A 9,153-nucleotide genomic window follows, 5' to 3' on the forward strand; every position below is an offset into this window, starting at 1 on the left:
TCTTATTCTTATGAGCCGAGGAAATTATCTTTGGATCTTGAAAATCGGAAAACTCCACCAACAAAGCCATCAATTGAGGAGCCACTGTCACACCCTTCTTTTTTTTTTACCAATTTCATTAAACCTTCTTAAATTAATAAAAAGATTTTATGAAGGTCATAAGGGTTTTTCAATTTTGAAAGTGACAAAAGATAGTGTTCAAAAGGAAATAACTCAGAGTCGCCACCTGGCATTTGATTTAGGTGTGTCAGGTCACCGTTTTTTTTTCTAAAAATAATTTTTTCCTTTCAAAATACTTGAGACTCCAAAACTAAGTCCGCACCAGAGAATCGGGTAAGGGGGCTCATTTGACTCGGGGAGAAGGTGTTAGGCATTCCCCGAGTCCCGTAACTAGTATGGTTGCGAACTTGATCTAGTTGGCTTCTAAAATATTCAAGTTGAGGTAAAATCACGGAAAAAAGTAAAATAAACACACATGAGGCTCGAGGTCGTCCCCGCCTAATAAAAGAAAATAGAAAACAAGAATAAAATACTACAAGTTCTACTTTTGACTTCTCATTACAAAGTTCTACGAGGCATTCCCCGGAATGAAATATATACAAATCTCTCGGGGCATTCCCCGGGTAAATTTAAATAAGGAAATGACCTCTCGCCTCGAAACTAATAAAATCCTAAAGCTTGCCTACCCAAGTATGGTCGGCCTAACATACTTCTAGCGACTAGAGTAGGAGTAAGAGAATAAAATGAGATAAGAAATATAAAGGATGCAAACTACCCTTTTAATCTCAAATTCCCAAACCCGACGACCATGTACAGTACTTCTAATTCATAAAGATAAAGTCAAATAAAGGGTCAAACATCAAACAATTGGAATGAAGGAACAAGTAAATGGCAGTAAACAAATAAAAAGAGACGAAGCCTGGGTTAAACATCAAAGGACAACCCTTCTAACAACAGAGAAGCATTTATATATTTTTCAAATCTTGAACACAACAAAACATTTAATTTAAGAAAAAATCACATTCAGCTTCAAATCCATGAAACATCCCAGTAAATCATAATGCAAAAGTGCCAATAAACAAAGTGAGGACAGGACACTTGAGATGATCTAAAAATAATAACTAACATGGATACCACACCCTTTCCAAAAATGCACCCTACTTGATTTACTAACTCATGATCAAACTAACTATATGGGAAAACAACTCACAAATCCAAGCCAACTAGTTATGTCTAATCATGGAAACAATAGAAGTTCTCGTCCAACATATGTGAAAAGGTATAGATCCGTCAATTTGATAGAGCAATGAGTCACGTGTTATATGGATCACTGGAAGGCATGGACAGTGTTATTCAAAACAGGGAACACCAGTTGACTCACTCATAAACTACTACGCCAAATAACTTTGAGAATTCAAAAAAAAAACTGTTGTTCTTTCAATTACATTTGAAGGAAGTTTGCAGCGAGGAAATTTTTCACAACTTAGCCTAAACTTCTCAGGACATAAGGTCAATTAAGTGATAATTTTAGTGCCGAGAGTGAAAAGAGCATGCCAGTAAATATCACGCTTGCCTCAAGATAACTGAACCTAATGAACTTTGCATCAAGAAAAACACCAACAAGAACAACGTATGGAATACAATTCCATCAAGATTAGGTCCAATACTTCGATATTAATCTATCACACTAATTAAAACAAGCAGAGATCCAAATAGTTCACGCTCGTTTACCGTCTAAGAGATTTCACCTGAAGAATTTGATGAACACACAGTTGACATAAACGAAACATGATTCCAAGAAAATCACAGAATACTCAATTAGCTCAATCCTTTCAAAGCTTCACAAACAGGCTATTCGATTCAGGGAACTATACAAAGAATTATATCAGCTGTTTCGATTTCTTGAAGCCTTGTAATCAATTCTTTAGTAGTAGGAGACAAACAAATTCGAAGTTAAAATATACTTCTAACATAACGACAGAACAGAACACATTTACATCGAAGAGAATTCATCCGCAATCAATCAACGTTCAAAACCTGCAAAAAACAGAACCAAAAGAGTAAGGAAATGAACCTGAATGTGGAAAGCTTCTGATTGAATTTGTTTGTATGCGATTACAAACTGACTTTCCGATGAAGTTTTGAAATGAACAAGCAAAACAGCAGCAACAAGAATCACGAACCATAATTCGACCGCAAAGGAACCCCAGAAACTCGAATCGACACCTTGATTCAATTTTGCGATGAACACACAACCAAACTTCAGTCGCGCAGAATGGAAACCATCTCCATTTTTTGCAACCAAAAATCGAAACTTAGCTTCTTTGAAAAATGGAAAAATGAGAAGAACCCTAGTTTTTCACGCATTCTCCCCCCAATAACTCTGTCCAAAGAACCTCCATTTATATATATATATATATATATATATATATATATATATATATATGCCCTAGAAGCTTCTTCTCCTCTTCTCCAAGAAAATCGAAAATCCTGAGAAATCCGTGTGGACCCCCAAACAAAATCCGAAAATCCTTATTTTAACAAAAACCAAAAAATGGAAGTCTTGGATCAAAATTTAATCCAAAGGCTCCCATTTTCCAACTTTATTTCAAGGACTCAAATTTTTTTGTTTAAGCATAAGAAATAAAAGAAGAAATCCGTGTGAATCGGATTGAAATAATGAGATTTGTTCAGAACAAATGACGTGGAAGAAGGAGAGAAGAGCGAGGGGGGGACCAGTGGGTTAACTCGCCGATGCGAGTTTTTCCGGCGAGTTTGGGGTGAGGGACGCAACAGAGACGGAGGAATGAGGAGACGGGGCGGACTTGGGCTGCGGGGATTCGGGGATAGGGTTAGGTTAGGGTTATATTTGGGGTGTGGGGATTAATTTGGACCGTTGGATGAAGAGGCATGAATGGCTAGGATTTAATTGGGAAAATGGGGCGGGTAGATTGGTTAACCCGGCAGGTCATTGGGGCTACCAGATTTGGGCCTTTTCTTGTGTAAAATTGGGCCCAAATATTTGTATTTCTTCAATTTCTAAAAGTCTATTAAATAACCAACTCAAAATTAAAACTAATTTCACTTAATTAAACAAACTATGTAAATATATGAAACTATATATATATATATATATATATATATATATCATGTTTTATATAAATTAAAAGTAAGAGTAAAAATCATAGTAAAAACAAAATATATGGCTATAAAAATCTTAATAACCTAAACTAAATAGAAATAAGATAAAACATGAAACTATATATATATATATATATATTGTGCCTTAAAAATAGAATTAAAATTAGTAATAAAGTAAAATCCTATAGAAATAAACCCAAATAAATATCCTAAAAAAATAAGTAAATATTTCTTTAAAAATACTACTTTTAAAAGTTGCGCGGGTCAAAAATTACGTGCTTACAATTCTCTATGAACATGATATCTATATGAAATGCATAAGTACAGAAGTATAATGATTCCCTATTAGTTATTCTTTCTTCTGGCCTTACTAACATGCAAGTTGAAGCTACTTTGGCGGTTCTTCAAAAGCGGAAAAGGGCAATTGGATGAACTCTAACCGACATTCGGGGAATAAGCCCCGCATTTTTCATGCACAAAATTATCTTAGAGGAGGATGCAAAGCCTTCCTTATTGCATTAAATAAGATTGAACGAGGCTATGCAAGAAGTTGTGAAGAAAGAGGTGATCAATTGGTTGGATGCCGGGGTTGTGTACCCCATTTCTGATAGCTCGTGAACTTCTCTGGTGCAATGTGTGTCAAAGAAGGGTGGTATGACTGTGGTGACCAATGACAACAATGAACTTATTCCTACTCGAACGATCACCGGGTGGAGAGTATGTATGGATTACCGGAAGCTAAACAAGGTGACCCGAAAAGATCATTTCCCATTGCCATTCCTCGACCAAATGCTAGATCGTCTTTTGGGGCGTGCTTTTTATTGCTTTTTGGATGGTTACTCGTGGTACAATCAAATTTTAATTGCCCCGGAGGATCAAAAGAAGACAACTTTTACCTGTCTGTATGGCACATTCGCTTTCTCTCGAATGCCGTTCGGATTATGTAATGCTCCAACGACCTTCCAATGATGCATGATGGCTATTTTCACCGACATGGTGGAAGATATGTTGGAGGTTTTCATGGATGATTTCAGTGTGGTTGGGGATTCCTTTGATGAGTTTTTGGGAAATTTGGATAGAGTGTTGGCCCGGTGTGAAGACACCAACCTTGTACTCAATTGGGAAAAGTGTCATTTCATGGTTGAAGAGGGTATAGTGTTGGGTCACAAAATCTCAAAGCGAGAATTGAAGTGGATAAAGCAAAGATAGAGGTGATTTCAAGACTTCCTCCCCCTACTTCTGTCAAAGGGGTGAGGAGTTTCCTTGGGTACGCCGGTTTTTATCGGAGGTTTATAAAGGATTTTTCAAAAGCAGTACACCCTTTGTGCAAGTTGCTAGAAAAAGATGCAAAGTTTGTGTTCGATGAGTGTTGTATGCAAGCATTCGAGCTTCTGAAGCTCAAGTTGACCTCTACCCCTATCATTACCGCACCAAATTGGAGCTTGCCTTTCGAGCTCATATGTGATGCTAGGGACATTGTGGTTGGGCTGTTTGGGCCAAAGGATCAACAAGATGTTTCATCCGGTGTACTACGTAAGCAAAATCATGAATGAAGCTCAAAGGAACTATACAGTCACCGAGAAAGAGTTGTTGGCTATAGTGTTTGCTATGGAAAAGTTTCGACCTTATCTTATGGGGGCCAAAGTTATAGTGCACACCGATCATGCCGCCCTTAGGTATTTGATGACAAAGAAAGACTCCAAAGCTAGATTGATGAGATGTGTGCTACTACTTCAAGAGTTTGATCTAGAAATTGTGGACTGGAAAGGTAGTGAGAATCAAGTGGCGGACCTCTTGTCCCGTTTGGAGGAGGAGGGGAGGCCTTGTGATGGCCTTGAGATAAATGATTCATTTCCCAGCGAATAACTCCTTGCGTTGTCAATGAATGATATGCCATGGTTTGCCGATGTTGCCAATTACCTTATGACCGGAATAATCCCGTATGAGCTCTCTTCTAACCAAAGGAAGAAGCTCAAGCGGGAAAGCTTGGATTTTTATTGGGACGAGCCATATTTGTTCAAGATTTGCATGGATGGTGTGATTCGTAGATATGTCCCATAGGAGGAACAATTGGGTATCTTAGAGGCTTGCCATTCTTCACCCTATGGTGGCTATCATGGTGGGGTGAGGACCGGCTCGAAAGTCCTTAGTTGTGGATTCTATTGGCCCACCTTGTTCAAAGATGCAGGTGATTTTGTGAAGAGGTGTGACGATTTCCAAAGAGCGAGCGGAATTTCAAAAAGAGATGAGATGCTTCTCAATACCATTCTTGAAGTGGATATCTTTGATGTTTGGGGTATTGATTTCATGGGTCCATTTGTTAGCTCTTGTGGGAATACTTACATTCTCGTGGCGGTTGACTATGTCTCAAAATGGGTTGAAACCGTGGCTTTGCCTAACAAGGAAGCACGGAGTGTTGTTGCATTTCTTAAAAAGAGCATCTTCACAAGGTTTGGCACTCCTCGTGCGATTATTAGTGATGGGGGGTCTCACTTTTGCAATAAAGCTTTCGACACATTGCTTTCCAAGTATTGTGTCAATCATAAGGTTTTGACCCCTTATCATCCTCAAGATAGTGGTCAAGTGGATCCAATAGATAAATCAAAAGTATCTTGTCAAAGACGGTCAATGCAAATAGGACCGATTGGTTGAAGAAGTTGGATGGCGCTCTATGGGCTTATCGGACGGCTTACAAAACTCCAATTGGGATGTCTCCGTATTGGTTGGTGTTTGGGAAAGCATGCCATCTTCCAGATGAGTTAGAGCACAAGGCCATGTGGGCTTTGAGAAAGTTGAATCTTGAATGGGATGTTACAGCTAATCTTCGTGTTGAACAACTCAATGAACTCGATGAATTTAGATTCCATGTCTACTCCAGTTCGTCCTTGTATAAGGACAACATAAAGTACCTTCATGACAAATATGCTCGTGGAAATGAGTTCAACGTAGGTGATTTGGTTCTCTTGTTCAACTCTCGGTTACGTCTGTTTCCGGGAAAGCTCAAATCCAAATGGAGTGGACCGTTTGAAGTTATGTTTGTAACCCTTTTTGTTGCTCTTGATTTGAGAAACAAAAATGGTGAAGTCTTCAGAGTTAATGGGCATCGGGTCAAGCATTATCTTGGAAAGTTTGATGACAGCCACATGGTGGCGCTCCTTCATCTCAAGTGATGTGGTGGTAACATGCGTCGTGTCGCGACGTTAAATTAGGCACTTCTTGGGAGGCAACCCATGTCTTTTTCTACTTGTTTTCTTTGATTTTCTTTTTACTGTAGGATTGATTTTTGTGCTAATTGGTTGTGAGATGTGCAGGGATTGTATTGATGCAGTGCAAAACATGATGGAAAAATTGAACAAGTCTCTGAAGTTGCCAGTGCTGCCGCACTATACTTTGTGCGGTCCGCACTGGTGTGACCAATGTGAGGACTCTCTGAAGTTTGCCACCGCGGCCGCATTGCATTTTGTGCGGACCGCGGTGGACCTCTGCGGCCGCGGTCTGTTTTGTGCGGACCGCAGAGGTTGCCTTTCAAACTTCTTCTAAACAAACCCAACGTGGACCGCGGTCCATTTTGTGTGGCCCCACTGGTAGGTGAGTATGGGTCCCAATGGTTGTTCTATAAATAGACCTTAGGTACCCCTGTTTACACTTTTCGCAAATTTTACACTCAGAAGAGACTAATCACTGTTCATCCTTCTTCCTTGCTCGTAATTACTCGTTTGCTTTGTGTTGATTCTTTCCTGCTCAATATCTGGTAATATTTCGCCCAACTCTTCTTAGTTTAATTGTTTAATTTCATTTTTAGTTTCATTTCTATTAGCTGGTAGTTTTTCTCCTCCCGTATTTCTTCAATTTTTAGGTTAGTTAGTTTAAATGTTAATTTCTGGGGTGCTTGATGAGTATAATGAATTGGGTGATTGAGTAGGGACTTTAATTAGGTGAAATTTGAACGAATAAATCAAAAATTAGGAACCCTAACTCAGTGCCATATCTGGGCACCCTTCGCGGACCGCGGTCAATTTTGTGCGGTTTGCAGTGCCTTAGTGCGGTCCGCAGTACCACTTTGCGCGGACCGCGGTGATGAACTTGTGCAAGGTGACCTTAAGCCCAGTGCGGCCAAACTGCATTTTGTGCGGTCTGCACTATCCCACCGCGGCCGCGGTACCATTTTGTCCGGTCCACGGTGGTCAGATTCAGAGGGTGGGTATTCTGAACCCTACCCCTGTGCGGACCGCGGTTGCTTTTGTGCGGTCCGCGGTGGCCCAGTGCGACCACACTCCTTTTTGTGTGGTCCGCACTGGACTGTTCTGCAACTGTGTCTACAACTATCTGTTTCTATTCTGCAATTCTTATTGCACTAATGTCTCACTATCTCTGCTGATACTAATAACATTAGATGCTGTGTTTGCAGATAAATGGTTAAATAACAAGGTAAAGGCTCAAAACAACCCGACCGAGGTGATTCCTCCCGGGGAGGAAAGCAAAGGTTGGTAAAACTCACTCCCCAGGCTAGAAAAAACATAAAGAACACGAGGAAAGCAATCAAGGCAGCTGACAAAACCTGTGATCAATCGGGGAGTGAGTACATGCCTTCCCAAGACATCTCCTCCGACTCAGTTCCAACTCACTTCGTCTCCAACTTCGGATTGACTGACGATTCTCCTCCACAATCACCTATTGCCCAAGCTCCAGAGCATATACCTTCTGAGTCGTCTGATGGCTCAGCAATCGACAGTGGAGAGTACTCCACCTCCCCCACAGCTTCATTATTCGGGGAGAGTGCAGGCGGAGGTGATGAGGGAGATGAGGAGGTACATGAAGGGGGTGAGCCTCAAGTTGGGGGGATTGCCCGTACTGGGAAACCTGAAGTCTGGGAGGATAGGTTTGTAAGCCAAGTAGCATACCACAAATTCAAAGAGTGGTGGCCGGTGCGAAAATTGATTTTGGAGAGGAGTTTCGTAGATAGAGATTTTCTACCCCTAAACCCCGATGTGCATAGATAGTTTAGAACAAGAGTAGGGTGGGAACACTTTATAGATGACTGCGTGGAGGCAAATGAACACTTGGTCAAGGAGTTTTACTGTAATGTATCCCACATCGTCAAGGGTTCTAAAGTGACCAAACTTTGAAACAAAAAGGTGTTGTTCTACGAGAAGTCGCTAAATGAGTATTTGGGGTTCAATGAAGAGGATGAGACCCTCTATATGGCAAAATTGGAGATGGGCGAGGAGGTCCGTCCATGGTTATCTCAGTACCTGGCAATCCCAGGTACCGTTCTGGAGTGGTTGACTATTGGGGTAAAGATACTACGGAGGACTCTTAACTTTGAGGCGAGGGGTTGGGAGATGTTTGTATGCAGCCGATTAGACCCCACTTCCCATGATCAGACTCTACCTCTCCACCGGGCTGTCCTAGTTTCTTCCATCATGGCATGGTACCCCATCAATGTGGGGAATGTGATGTCCCGCATCATCTCTCTTATGGGTACTGAGACTGACGGGAACTACCCTTTCCCCAACACCCTGACCATGTACTTCAGAGATTTGAAGGTAGAAAAGAGGCGGTTTGACATGAAGGTAAAGGCTACAGCCCCATTCTCATGGTATAGTCTGAGGGGACCAGAAAACCCTAAGGATAAGAGCTACAAGACACTCGCTTCTGCCCCAACTGGCTAGTCTGAAGAGCCAGTTGTGGTAGAGGCCCCCATTGAGCCTGCCTCCACCTCTACTGAGATGCCTCCCGGACCCTCCACTTCAGATATTCCTCCAGGCCCTTCTATATCAGTGGGCCCAGAGAGTCCATCTACTCGGGTCCATCCTATCACTACCCACCGGCTGAACCATACGCTTCAGAGTTTAAACAACTAGTTGTATACTGTGTCATCCAAGTTGTCTACCTTGACCTCCACCATTGTAGCTCAGTCGGCCCCTCAGCCAGCATAGGTCCCACAATCTATAGAGGATGCCTTGAAAAAGATAATTGAAAACCAGGAGAAGATCCTCAGTACCCAGGCTG

The 9,153-nt window shown here is 41.3% G+C and overlaps 1 long non-coding RNA gene across 1 annotated transcript; it reads right to left on the reverse strand.

Annotated features, from left to right (window-relative positions):
• Positions 1 to 530: 530 nt before the first annotated feature.
• Positions 531 to 2,837, reverse strand: LOC107809836 (uncharacterized). The gene is made up of 2 exons (XR_001653490.2): positions 2,184 to 2,837; positions 531 to 2,037 (listed from the first exon to the last, which is right to left on the reverse strand). It is a non-coding gene; the product is annotated as an uncharacterized LOC107809836 (long non-coding RNA).
• Between the last annotated feature and the right edge of the window lie 6,316 nt (positions 2,838 to 9,153).

This window comes from Nicotiana tabacum, chromosome 8 (assembly GCF_000715075.1).
Source record: "Nicotiana tabacum cultivar K326 chromosome 8, ASM71507v2, whole genome shotgun sequence".
Taxonomy (NCBI): domain Eukaryota; kingdom Viridiplantae; phylum Streptophyta; class Magnoliopsida; order Solanales; family Solanaceae; genus Nicotiana; species Nicotiana tabacum.